Source organism: Crassostrea angulata, chromosome 2 (genome assembly GCF_025612915.1).
Source record: "Crassostrea angulata isolate pt1a10 chromosome 2, ASM2561291v2, whole genome shotgun sequence".
NCBI classification, from domain to species: domain Eukaryota; kingdom Metazoa; phylum Mollusca; class Bivalvia; order Ostreida; family Ostreidae; genus Magallana; species Magallana angulata.
The window spans coordinates 27,729,420-27,744,299 of NC_069112.1; the positions used below are offsets into that span (position 1 = coordinate 27,729,420).

Sequence of the window (14,880 nt, forward strand, 5' to 3'; positions counted from 1 at the left end):
GGATGGTATTCAGTTTTTCCGGGATACAGACCGAGCGGTACATATATGCAGCTAAGGTAACTAAGAATGATTCCAATAAAATACTTTGTTGAGTAATGCAAGCTTTTAAGAAAGCAATATATATATATATATATATATATATATATATATATATATATATATATATATATATATATATATATATATATACCTGACTTATGCATTTGGTAGACCGATTGTATTATTTTATCTTTATTAGGGAGACCAGTAGATTAGGGAGACATATTTTGGTCTCCGTATTATTTTGACCTTGTCTAAAATGTAATTGGCTTATCTTTAAATGAATGAACGGTGTGTCTTTGCCTAAAATGCATCATTGTGTCTATTATTTGACATCCAATAGTTGCCTTTTGTCTATATTTTTTCGTAAAAAGGAATTCAATCTGCCTCCATCGTATAATTAGCAATGACTATTTTTCTGCATTTAGGAGACCAACGAAAACTTGCAATATTGCAAAAAATCTAACATATATAATTTTTTTAGCCTTTAATTATTCTAAATGAACTTGTTTTCAAAATACTTTTTCACTTTTTATGTATAAAGCCTAACTAGAAAAAAAGTCGTTAATTTCTTGACCATGTTTGAACATTTGGCAAGTGCTCTCCGCCATTTGTTCCGAGTACTCTCGGAACGTCTCGGGTTAAAACAATGGACCTTTTAACGCCAGCGTGTTGCCTTTTAGGAATCAAAGCCATTTTATGGTAAGTACTTTTGATAATCCTACTACAATTGAACAAAGTAATGTTTTTATGAAGTTTTTTTAAAAAATATTCAAATAAAATAGGGCGATAATGTGTGCAACTTGACTATTTTACACCAAATGTTAATTAGTCTTCGAGGACATTCGAAACGAAGTTAACAATAAAAGCATGATTTTCATTTCCACTGTACGTTTGATGTAATATGTAATTCAAGGATTTATCAGTACCTTCTCCAGAGCAAAAGTCGTCCCCATTCCCAATTGGAAATAAGTTCACTTCAGCAGCTGTCCAAATTATGATCCCAATTAGTATAGCAGTATTTTTCCCCAACTGGTAAATAGTTCTTATGTTTATTTCTTATCAAAAAATACCTCGTAAAATAACCAGAATGCCCATAAATGTTCAGTATTAACAAATGATTAAACCCATTTAGCAAAACTGCAGTCATAAAAGTTTCCAAACACGCTGTAAACATCGCCAACTTTTAATCCGATTTTCCTCTGTTTTTCTAAAACATCGTTATTTTGTGGTATACAGTACAGCACTGTAAATGGTACATGTTTTTTTTTTTACACACACTAGACTGATATAAAAGTAAAAGGTAAATGTTATGAAATATTTCAAACAGAAAAATACATTCTCAATTTAAAAGGGGATTTTGATAAATTCTTAATAATGTAATACTTTTATGACCAGTGTTGAAGGTGTTTATTTCAGGGAAAAAGACTTGTTCTAATAACTAAATATAGGAATATTATACATATATCTATATTGTGAAGTTAATTAGATTCTATTCAATTAAAGTCTAGCTCTTTGATTTTCCATTATGATAATAAATTCAGAAATCATGATGTATGCAACATATGATTTCTCCCAACTGTGTGAAATTGTCGATACAATTTTCCCAATTCCAAAAAAATTGGCATTTTCAAAATAAAAAAAGGCTGAAAAATCCCTGTAATTATATAGCTAGTTTATTGAAAATGGACAGAAAAGTTAACCGAAGAATGTCGCTTTATGTAAATAGATCGACATGAAGAATGTTCTATATTACAGTTATATGTACCAGTAATATTGTTTTAAATTAATTATGTACGTAATGTAGATATATGTACATGTACCCCTTGTTACCTAAATGAATTAAAAGCTAATTAAGATCATTTGCACTTTTTCACTTGTATAGTGGAAAGATAGCCGACTATTCTATGTACGAATTGACTTATTATAGGTAAGATAGTCAGGCCTCCATGTTTACAACCGGGATGCTCACCCCACATTTACAATTGTGACCCACATTTACAAATGTGACATCATAGTATCACTCTCGTTTGGCTTTTCGGATATTATCAGGTTTGTAAAATTTTTGGCTTTTGATGATTAATAATAATGTAAACAATGTGTCTGCAGATTCCCGTTGGGCTGAGTGTGATCTGTTGACCAGGCAAAACATGTATGTCTTGATTACACAGCGTTGTGCACAATGTGCTCTCAAGAACATTCAATCCAGAAGCATGACCAATGTAGCAACACTTTTAAAACTACTTTTTGATACTTGTATTAATGTTAATGTTTATGCGCACCCGGGGCGCCCTTCCCCCTGTAATTGTTGATTTATTAGAATAACATGACATGTTTCATACATGATGGCATTAGAAATGGTGGATGCTTGTAAATATTTTGTTGTTTACCAATTTAATGTATGTTCTCACTAGAACATGCACATATGTTATATGGTAGACTATTATCACATTCAACTCTCTCTCTCTCTCTCTCTCTCTCTCTCTCTCTCTCTCTCTACAGCAGTGATTCATCTTATGACCTTTAAAAATCATGCACCTGCACTCTTGCGAGTATACAAAATGTTGTAAAATGTTCGTACTATATATTGTTCGTGCATTGCACTGCGATGATTTGGATCGCATTCAGTCGCGTCTGAATAGTGTGCATGTCCACAATTTTTAAGGAGACTTGATGCAAGCACTAAAACGCATGCAACAAATGCGAGACCTCATGCAATATATGAGAGAGCTCGTGCGAATCTAAAACATTCCGATCGCAAAGAGTTGTAAAGTGCTCGTACGCCAATTGTGAATGGGGCTTAATGTAGATGTTTATGAATCCAAAAGTTTTCTTTGCATATAAACAATGCTTTCACACAGGTGCTTGTGGTTTTAATGTAGGTTTTGGAGTTATTAGCACAACCAGTCATGTCAGTGGAGATTTTCTCCTGCAGGAGAAACATTAAAAGGACAGGATGGGGAGGAGAGATTGAAGACAAGCACAGAAAACAAAATATTTATCTATAAATATAATGGAAAAGAACTTTGGTAATACGATTTATACATATTTACATGAAGCTGGAGGTATGTAGCTCCTGATGTGAAAAAAAAAATTGAAGCAACGTTTATCCAAATTTTTTTTTCAGACCAGGAGATACAGACCTGCAGCTAAATGTAATATTTTAACATTTATGTATGGCAGTAATGTTTCTAGAAATAACTATAAACAATTCTAATTAAGTCAAGCCAAAATACCAGTAATTATATGCTTCTTATTTAAGGTTTGATTTCTTTTTTAATTTTATGCACACTGTAGTATTGATGCTGTCAGGAGTGAACAACCATACATGTATCTGCCAGTTTGTAAATGATGTCAAGAACGATGCAAACTCCACCATAAACTCTGAGTTTAATGGAATACCTATGATTGTTTGCTAAGAGAGACATTGTGGTTCGGGAAGAGATACTTCATGTATATGACTATGGTTGTGATGGGAAAAGCTTGCGGTGGCGCAGCAAGGTAGGAAAATGGTTGGATTAATTATACACAAAAAATAATTATTAAGAGACAGAGTTTAGTGATTTACAATCAGGCTTTGGATATCTTGTTATCTGGCTTTGGTTTTGTTTTTGCATTTTTTCGTACATTGATTTGTATGAAACTAATCTAAAAAAATAGGTTTTTCTCAAGAATTTAAAAAGTATCAGAATAGATAATTTATATGTTTTTATTGAAAAACAAGCCTAAAACTTCTGTTAGTGTTGTTAAATAGGTTAAAAATCGTGATCAATTAATCAGCAGAATTGGTTGTCTCTTGCCATCTGATGATCGGTCAATAATCGAATCGGTAACAAATTATATTAAATTCAATAATATGGGGCACTAAATTTTATGCTATGTATAATCTAAAATATATAAGTGCTATTTTCACTTCCTTTTAAAAGCTTATAAGACTTTTGCTGTATTTTTATTAGGTAGAATGTTACACATCTTTTGAGATTGAAGAAAACCCCCAGCTCACAACAGTTTTCATTTCATTCAATACAGATTAGAAAACAAAATGATAGGTATAATATTAAAGTAATAAACCCAGACTGAGTATAATTGATTATAAAATCTAAAATCGATTATGATAAATCGACAATCTTTTCAACTGATCATTGATCCTGTTCATGTACATGTTTTTACCGGTACTAGTTTTGATTGATTTCAGAAAAGGCTGTGATCCTTTTGATTTTGGTAATGGTTTTGTTAGGTTTTATTTCACTTTATTTTGTTTATAGTTGTTTGATTTTCTTTCAATTTTAACATTATATACGGTTCTTGTGCTGACCTGAATAGATTTATTTTGTTTTCATTATCAAGCACGATTAAATTAAAAGCTTGAAAGAGGTGTCCAGTTGTGCAGTGGACAATGCACCTGCTTATCACCACTGCGACCCAAGTTTAATCCCCATGATCGACAGTTGTTGTATATGATAGGGTACATTGGTCGCCTGCTTGGACACGTGGGTTTTCTCCAGTCACCCCAACTTCTTCCCACATCATGACCCACTCGCGCTAACATCCATGCCAACAAAAAGCTATTAATATAAGTCAGTGTGCATTGTGAATCTGTCACTAATGTGGAGAGTCTCCTTTGCAGAACAAAATTGTTTTTTGTTAGATAAATTACAAAATCTGTTTCTGTAGTAAATATGTATATTTTGCAAATTGTTTACAGAATGTACTTCTTGAAAAATATACATTTACATAGAATTATCAGATTTGGTAGGTTAGTTAATTTAAGCATCAATCTGAATTGGAATTCATTTTTTCACTGAATATTGGTACAGTCTTGTTTTTGTACCATGGCTGAAAAGTTTGATTTAGTCAGTGGTCTGTTGTCAGATTTATAAAAAAGAAACATCAATTACCAAATGTGGTAAACTAATAATTGATGAATGTTTATGGAAGAAAATTGTCTATATTGTTTTAATTTCTTTCAGTTCCCTCTGATGTGGATTCTGACCCATTTAGTGTATCAAACTACTCGCCAAGTTCTGATTCTGAATCAGATGAAAATAAGAAGGTTTTGGGTAATGTTATTATTTAAAGAATAATTTTGCATCTGCAGTCCATTTTCACTTTGCAAAAAATACCTGAAAGAACAAGAGGCTGAGAGCCCAGTCATTTTAATTCAGACTAAAGTAAATCCATTTATATTAACTAGATATACTTTGAAATGTAGTTGTGTATAACAATCTACATGTTGATCTGGTCTCCCTAATGCTGTGATAATGCATTAGATTTACATGATATGAGTGGCATGTACTGGATGTAATATATTTGTAACAGTTATATTTATTTTGTTTAATCATTAGGAATAAAATTTGCAATGATTTAAAAAAGTAAACGTAGAAGCTTGTATTTACAATACAATATATTGGTATTTTTACAGAGTCCACCCCAAATTCATTGAGAGCTAGCCGCAACACAATGGAAAAACAGGGCATCTTGACCCTCAGAGAAAACAGTGAGCATTTTGAAGCAGGTAAATGAATTAAATTCAATGTTGCAATGTTATTATGTTTTTAAGCAAGAAACATTCATACAGTCAGTTGGGTAGCTAGACCTGAAACGATGTGCATGCTTAAAATGGCAGGGGGTGTTGGGGCCACCATGAGGCCACCAGTGGGTCCAGGACAAAGCCCAGGGGGCGAAAGCCCCTGGAAGCTCATGGATTCTGACGATTTTTAACACCAAAAATTAAAGCAGAAATTGAAAGGAATGCTTACTATTTAAGCCTATTTTTAGGCAGTTAAAATTGTTTTGGCTATAGTTTAGGCATAAAATAAAATCACAAAACTTATTAAAAGTTAAAGAAGAATTTTTTTTTGACATTTGCCTTTGACCCACTCAAAGCTTTTATTCTTAAGTTCATTTTCACATAGTTTATGGTAATGAATATCTCAATAAAGCTGTGATATTCTATCGGGGTAATTTAAAATGTGTAAAACTAAGTTCAACTGCAAAATAAATAGTTGCCTTTTTAGGTACATGCATTGTGTACTGTTTCTTTAATATGGTACTTTAAGACCATATTGTGTGGCTATATTTGGTGTTTAATACGTCTTTGTTTAGCATTGATTTCGGATAAAGTAGGACCGAGTGACGGAAACGGGCTGATGGAATAACTAAGTATGGACCTTAATACTTGAATTCTTTTTTTATATTTTTTTTTCTTTATTTATTTTTTTACTGATTTTTCCCCCAAATGATGTGCATGCTCAGGCATATAAGCATACATGGTAGCTACGCCACTGGCAGTGTACAATTTACTACTCAAGTCTAAGATTGCTAGTGATCTTGGGGCTTGGTCTCCCTAATGCTGTGATAATGCATTTGATTTCCATGATATGAGTGGAATGTAATGGATGTAATATATTTGTTATACTTATAAGTACATGTATAAGTCATTAGGAATACGTTTTGCAAAGAGATAAAGAAGTAAACTTAGAAGCATGTATTTATGATACAATATATTGGTACTTTTTTACAGAGCCTACCCCAGTTTCATTGAGATCTAGCTGCAACACAATGGAAAAACAGGACAGCTTGACCCGAAGGTAAAGCAGTGGTTTTCGAGGGGTGTCAATTTCAATAGATACCCTCCCAAACAGGCACTATTCATTTTATTTTACTGAATGTCTTATTTCTAAAGAAAATTTTACTGCTTTTATTTAGAAATGAAGTAAATTCTACGACAAACCGTACGCTCATAATTTAAGCGCATGTAACAGTTCGTTGTGTTACCAATTGCCAAGTGTGTTGCTAACGCTGAGGGTAATAGAACGGATTACCAACTGCGTCTAAAACAATCAGATTTCAGTATTTAACATTTAACATGAAAGTATAATAAAATTGTTTGTCTGGTCTCCCTAATGCTGTGATAATGCATTAGATTTCCATGATATTAGTGGAGTGTAATGGATGTAATATATTTGTTATATTTATTTTTATTAATCATTAGGAATAAACTTAGCAATGAAATAAAGAAGTAAACTTAGAGACTTGAAATTGCAATACAATATATTGGTACTTTTTACAGAGTCCACCCCAAATTCATTGAGATCTAGCCGCAACACAATGGGAAAACGGGACATCTTGACCCACAGAGAAAACACTGAGTATTTTGAACAAGGTAAATGAATTAAACTAAATGTTGCAATGTTATTATGTGATCCTGGGGCTTGGTCTCCTTAATGCTGGGATAATGTATTTGATTTCCATGATATGAGTGGAATGTAATGGATGTACCGGTAATATATTTGTAATATTTATTTTAATTAGTCATAAGGAATAAAATTTGCAATGATTTAAAAAGTAAATGTTGAAGCTTGTATTTACAATACAATATATTAGTACTTTTATACAGAGTCCACCACAGATTTATTGAGAGCTAGCCGCAATGCAATGGAAAAACAGGACATCTTGAACCTCAGAGAAAACAGTGAGCATTTTGAACAAAGTAAATGAATTAGAATCAAAGTTGCAACGTTATTATGTATAACAATTAACATGTTTGTCTGGTCTCCCTAATGCTGTGATAATGCATTTGATTTCCATGATATGAGGGGAATGTAATGGATGTAATAAATTCTCCTATATGTAATAATATTCCTAAATATAAATACACTGTGTTAGAGTAAAATCCCAAGAGATCCGAATATCAACATGGTGTGTAATTTTGAAGCGAGCAAAAAAGTGTTGATTCCTTCAATAATATGAATTAAATATTTAGATGAAAAGTATTAACAGCCTCAGAATGGTTTGTTATGAATAATTTGACTGTTATTTTCAATACAACTTCATTATTTTTCTCAAAAATCGATTCGGAGCGATTCTGCAATTTTCTGCTACATTACGGGTATATGGGAGGCATTCCTGTCAGATTATTATAACTAAGCAGAGTGTAGTGAAATTAATAGCATTATTGTAGGCTTAAAGCTTGGTTCTGTAATTGTAAACAATACGGTGCGTCGATGTAGTGAATGTCCGATATCATATGCAATGTCAACCCGTGCACGCACGGGTCAAAGTCTAGTAAGAATAATTAATTTTGACTTGTGAAAGAAAGTAATCATTTTAAGATTGATAAAGCCACAAAAGGGGCAACTGTTTCTTTAAAAGATTTCTTGTTTTAAACTTTATTTATGCAATAACGATTCTTTGATCTTTTGCAGTTCCATACCATTGTTTTCCCTCTCTCAGTTCCTGTGATGAAAGAAGTCAACTTGATAGGTTTGTTTCAATCTATTTTGTGAATGTTTTTCTTGTTTGATAATAGGATAGTCATACATATGTAGCTGCAACAATGTAGCCCTCTCCGATTTTTTATAACTGATGTTTACTCCCCCCCCCCTCCCCCCCCCCCCAAAAAAAAAAAAAAAACAGGAGAGGGCTACATTATTGCAGCTAGGTGTTAGGCTTCTGGCTTTTGAATGACAATGTATAGATGGAGTTATTTCCTTGTGACTTGTGACAGAGGCTGTAGTGCACAATTCCATTTGACTTTCAAGAAATGTTCAGATAGTAATGAAAATGTAAAGTGTTTAATAACATTTGCTGAGTACCACTTTCAATACTGTAAAAGGGATTATTTACGTGTAAGGGAAAATTTACACTTAAGCTTAAACTGGGTAAAATACCCCCACAATTGCATATGGGCAGTGCTTTAGTGTGGTAAATCACTGTGTATGTATTTCTTTTTCTTTTTTCTTCATTAAATAATTTTTGTATTTGTATACATTTTTGAAATTTTATCTAAAAGGGTGAGTGTCGGAGTTACATGTGCACAATCCTAAAGGTCCAAGTACAGCACCTGAATCACATGTGACTGAAGAAGATTTGATGTCCAAACCGTGCGAGAGTGGAAATGCAAATGCATCGGATGTTACACCACAAGGTGATCAGTCTTTTTTTTTTATTTGTGTGAATCTGTGTGTGGTAGTGGTGGGGGGGGGGGGGGTAATAGAAGTCATATTATTGAAATGATAGAAACTTTTCTCAATAATTTTCTTTCTTTCTTTAAGATGACAATGGTACATTGATTTGCATCGTTTAATAATTAAAACCCATCCATAATGTTTGCTCTTTTCATTAAGTTTTATGCATGCCTGTCCTTAGTATTTGCAAAGTAAGATATTCATGATATTGTTATTACAGAGTGCTTCTTTGAGATCGAAGATGATAATGGAACTAAAGTTCTTGCAAGCCCAGTTGCAGCCAAGAAGACTAAAAGCAGCTCAGGTGATATATGTTTGTTGCTTGGTCTATCTATCCACAATTTGATGAATTAGCAATATTTAGGTCACCTGAGTTTATTGCAATCCGTTTTCGTCTGTTATCGAGCATCGTGCCTTAACAATTTTACATTTTTAACTTCTTCTTAAAAACTACAGGGCTGATTATTACCATTTTTGATGTGAGGCATCTCTATGGTGAGAGGAATCTAAATTGTAAAATTCATGGCTCTACTACCCCCGGGGCGCCACATGTGGGGCCAAATTTGCAAGAAAAGAGCCAAATTTTAAAAAATATTCTTCTCTATTCCCACACATGTTAGAAAAAAACTGGTTGCATAGTTATAATGTCCATGAAGCCCTCTACATAAATTGTGAAATTCATGGCCCCTGGGTCAGGGGTTCAGGCTCTAGAATGGGGCCAGTATGGCCATATACATGTAGTATATATGTATTTAATCTTAGAAAATCTTCTTCTCTACCCCATATATATTTGTTAAAACTAAATGCATGATTATGATGTCCATATTGTGAAATTCATGACCCCTGGGTCAGTGGTTCAGGCTCTAGGGTGGGGCCAATATGGTCATATAGTAAAAATGTATTAAATCTTAGAACATCTTCTTTTCTACTCCTATATAAATATATATATATATCTGGTTATAAAGTCCATGAAGCCCTCTACCAAAATTGTGAAATCTATGACCCCCGGGTCAGGGGTTCAGGCTCTAGGGTGGGGCCAATATGGCCATATAGTAAAATGTTTTAAATCTTAAAAAATCTTCTTCTCTACTCCCACACATGTGGGCAAAAAACTGAATACATGGTTACGATGTCCACTAACTCCTCTACCTAAATTGTAAAATTCATGGCCCCTGGGTCAGGGGTTCAGGACATGAGGGGGGAGGCAATATAGTGTTAATGCATATAATGTTATAACATTTTCTTCTCTATTCTCACACATCTGTATAAAAAACTGACCTATAATTATGTTTACCAGGAAGTCCTCTACTGAAATTTTAATTTTCATGTCCCCTGGAGTATGGGTTCTAACTCTAGGGCAGGGCCAAAATGGATGTATAGGTGTTATTGCATATAATGTTAAAAAATTATCCTTTTTACTCCCACACACCTGAAAGGAAACTGAATTCATGATTTTGTAGACCCGATCTTTTAAGTTTTTTGCCAAAATTGTAGGTTTCACAGTTCTTTTTGAAAGATTTCAGGCAGGGAGGTGGCCGTCATTACTAATTTATAATTTTTCTACTCCAGAATAAAACCTAATTAATTAAATGCATATATGAGACTCCTCGACAACTTTGTGTATGGGTTATATGCTACTCAGGTGACCGTTACAGGAATAGAAACAAATTTCTCATGGAGATTTATAATGTGAAATGTTTACATCTTTTCACCATTCGGAACCCACTTGAAATACCTCATACAATTTTTCAATTATGTCATCCAGGCTATTTCATGGCCGATGCAATGCAAAATCCCTATAGGCTTTCTATTTTGGGTTGTGTATTGAAGCCTTAAGCGGTAGAGGGGGCATTTCAAAACAGATAATCTTGACATATAAGTGGATGAATGTAGTTCGAGCATGAATGTATTTATGAAAATCAAAATATTCAGCAAGAAGTAGTGGAAGCAAAAACCATACAGAGTATGGTATGCCTTGAATCTATACATAGGTATTATCCTTTTTACATGAATATGTAACAATATAATAATTCTGATTGTTCATATTATTTTTAAAATCTTTTCAAGGTAAAAGAGAAATCCAGGAGTTTTTGGAAAAACATGAAATGTATTCATTGGAACGGCTTGATGAGAGGACCAAATTTTTGAAGATTAGATCTAAAATCTTCAACGAGAGAAAAACAACAAGACTTAGGACATTTAAAAAATTAAATGAAATGAAATCAATGAAAAAGCAAACATGAATCTCATCATTTTACATATAATGTAACTGTAATGTAACAACAAGACGTAGGGCATGTATGATAATTTATTTTTAGCTCACCGAGACGAAGTTCGGGGGAACTTATGCTATACTGCTGGCGTTGGCGTCCGGACCTAATAAAAGTTTTTGTTGCAGGTCCTTTATCTTAGTTATTTCTTGTCCTATCTTCACCAAACTTGCATGGATGATGCATCTGGACCTTTTTATGAACTTGAAAAACTTGGATGCTGAATCTGGGCAATGAATTTTAGATGCTGGAGGTTAAGGTTTTTGGAACAGGTTAAAGTTTTTGGTGCAGGTGGCCTTTGATAGCAATTTCTAAATTACTACTGATCCAAACTTGCATGGATGATGCATCTTAAGATACTGATGCACCTGAAAGGCTTGTATGCTGAATCTTAGCCATAGGTTTCGGATGCTGGATGAGGTTATGTTTTTTGGAACAGGTCATATATTAAATTTATTTAGTTCTATTTCAAACTTGCATAGTTGATTTAACTATAATATAAATGAATTGCAAAGGTAGCTTCAGATGCAGAGCCTGATCTTCATAATCAAGGATGCTAAAAATATATCTTAGTAATGACTGGTCCTAACTTAACCAAACTTGAATTGATGATGCGTCTTATGATACTGATGCATCTGGCAGGCTTGAATGCCGAATCTGAGTCATAGGTTTTGGATGCTGGATGAGGTTTAGTTATTTTGGAACAGGTCACATGATTTATAGACAATAGCTTGCATAGTTAATTTAACTATAATATAAATGAATCATAGAGGTTGCTTCAGTTTCAGATCCTGATCTCTATTATCAAGGATGTTTAAAAAAAATATCCTACCTCACTCTAACCTGATTGATAGATGTGTTTGTTGTTAAATGATATAACATGATTCATATGATATAGTATTGTCAGATTTGATACACTATTGTTTTATATGATACAATGTTATATCATATATTATATTATAAAAAGTTAGTAGGATATTGTATCAATATTTTTGTGCATAATGATATGATATTGTATCATTATATTGTAATGTAAAGTATTTTTTATTATGATGCAATGTTGTATAAAATGATAATGTATTATATACTATTTTATCACATGCTATTGTTTCATATTATATTGCCATATTTAATATGGTATAATATGATACAATATTTGTATTGTAATATATAATATCTTATCACATGATATGATATTGTATAAAATGATATTGGTTTATATAATATATTATTTTATCACATGAAATAGTATTATTTGATATTGGAATATATAATATTGTAACATATGATACGATATTGTATAAAGTGATATTGTATTATATAATATATTACTGTATCACATGATATTGTATCATATGATTTGATACAATGTTGAATCAAGTTATATTGTATCTTATGATACAATATCATATTATGTATCAACTATGATATAATATCCTACAATATCATACTTAAGTATACAATATAATATAATGTGTTACAAAATTGTGATGTATTATGTGATATGACATTGTATCATATATTATGATATTGTATTATGTGATCAAATGCAATAATGTATTTAACATGACACTATGTCATATCATATATTACAATATCATATTGCATCATTATTTATTACAGTATTTTATTTTTATTATTATATGTGTGTATCTTATATTAATATATGAAATGAACATATGATTATTATCCAATTTTTTAACATATGATATAGTAATATGATATTGTTTCGAAACAGTATCCATAGATATCCAAGATCATTAACTATGATTTTCAGGTAATATGATAAAGGTGGTCTCATAAAGGTGATGCTTTATACAGGTGATGCCTCGTCTCGGTGCTTTGTAATCTGTGATTACCTTTGTTTCTTATAAGGCAAGAAAGTGGCCCCTAAACGTGATATGTATTGCAGACGACATCCTAATGTCTTTATGTTTGAAAATTTTGAATTTTTTTTAGCTGCATAATCCTGTTCCTCCTTTAATATTTTGTTTGCCATGCATTTGATCAGTCATTTTTGCTCCCAGAGTAACTTTTAAACTTTGTCAATTTCTTACATGTGTACTTATTATCAATGTTATTCATTAACATTTATTAATGAATGGTTCATTCAATACGTGATCTTTGATCACCTTTTTTTATTGTTATATATGAATTATGAAGAATATTAAGTAAATCAATTTTAAAAGCGTTATTTTCTTGAAATGTATGAAATTTGAAATATGAAGGTTGAAAATAGATTATGAATATTTTGATTTCATAAATTTACAGATCCTTACATACATGATTTTGTTGCACAGAAAAAAATAAAACTGTTGTAATTGAACTGCAAGTTCACCAAAATAATGGACATGTTATGTACACTGAATTTTGAATGGAAATGATTGCTCTATTAATAAATTTGAAATGATTAATTGTTTAAACTTTCAAATTTGAACTAATGTTTACACCCTGGTCCATAAATTATAAATGAAATCTATTTGAAATTAGTTTTGATGATTAGTAAAGTTTGTTCATGAACTTGAAATGTTTTTTTTTTTCATTTATTAATGTGAAATTCTAAAACACATTAGGATACATGTAGAATGGATTGAATTGAGAAGATAATCTTCAGTAGGGACGCAAATTTAAAATGCTGTATATTTTCCCCATTTTCGCAAATTTCGTGACATGCGAAAAAAAAAACCGGACAGTGAAAATTAAAGGGCTTGCAAATCACGAATGTTATGGTTAAAAAAAAAGAATGGTCTACCTAAACCCTAATTAAGTAATATTAATAAAAATGTATTATCGGTATCCCATAGCCGCATAAGACAGTAGCAAAATATTAGAGGGACAATATAGTATATTTTTGAGGGCTAATAGTAATGAAAAATTAAAACAGATGTGAGATTATTGCCATCACCATCAACTATGTGAGATATTAACAAAGCTTACATATACATGCACATGTACACAGTGACCTTGCATTATATCTTAATTCTATGTTGCGTGGCGATAAAAAATGATAGAGCACTTGCAAATCATGAAAATTATGGGAAAAAAGAATGGTCTACTTAAGCCATAAAAAATATATATGAAAATATATGCACGGTCTCCTTAAGCCTTATGAGAGAGTAACAAAATATAAAGGAGACCATTTTTGCTGTATTTTTTAAGGACAAGATATATTGAAAAATTAAAACACATGTAAAGTTATTTGAATCTTGAAGACCTCTAAATGACTTTTTGCAATAAAAAATATGCACATATAAAAATTTTGTATATTGTCTCCCTAAACTACATTTTAGGGTATGGTCTCCTCAATGCCTAAATCAGATTTATATATATATATATATATATATATATATATATATATATATATATATATATATATATATATATATAAATATAACACCCCAATACTTCGTCTTACATTCGCTATTTGTAGAACAAGCAGAACCAGGATCAGTCCGACCGGCCTCACCATATACATTGTTCGAATTTATTTGCCCTAGCATTGCATTGCTCTGCATGTACACAATTTCTTTTAAAAATTAAACACTTAAAGTGTTTATCTACTGGCTACTAATCTATCTGTACACATAGCGTACACACGTGAT

General features: G+C 31.9%; 1 protein-coding gene and 1 pseudogene across 1 annotated transcript in view; one reads left to right on the forward strand and one right to left on the reverse strand.

Moving 5' to 3' along the window:
- The window catches only part of LOC128171662 (xylosyltransferase sqv-6-like), a 38,845-nt gene that overhangs the window by 14,501 nt on the left and 9,464 nt on the right, over positions 1-14,880 (reverse strand). The gene's annotated exons all lie outside the window — the stretch shown is intronic.
- LOC128171670 (uncharacterized) lies at positions 171-9,312 on the forward strand (annotated as a pseudogene).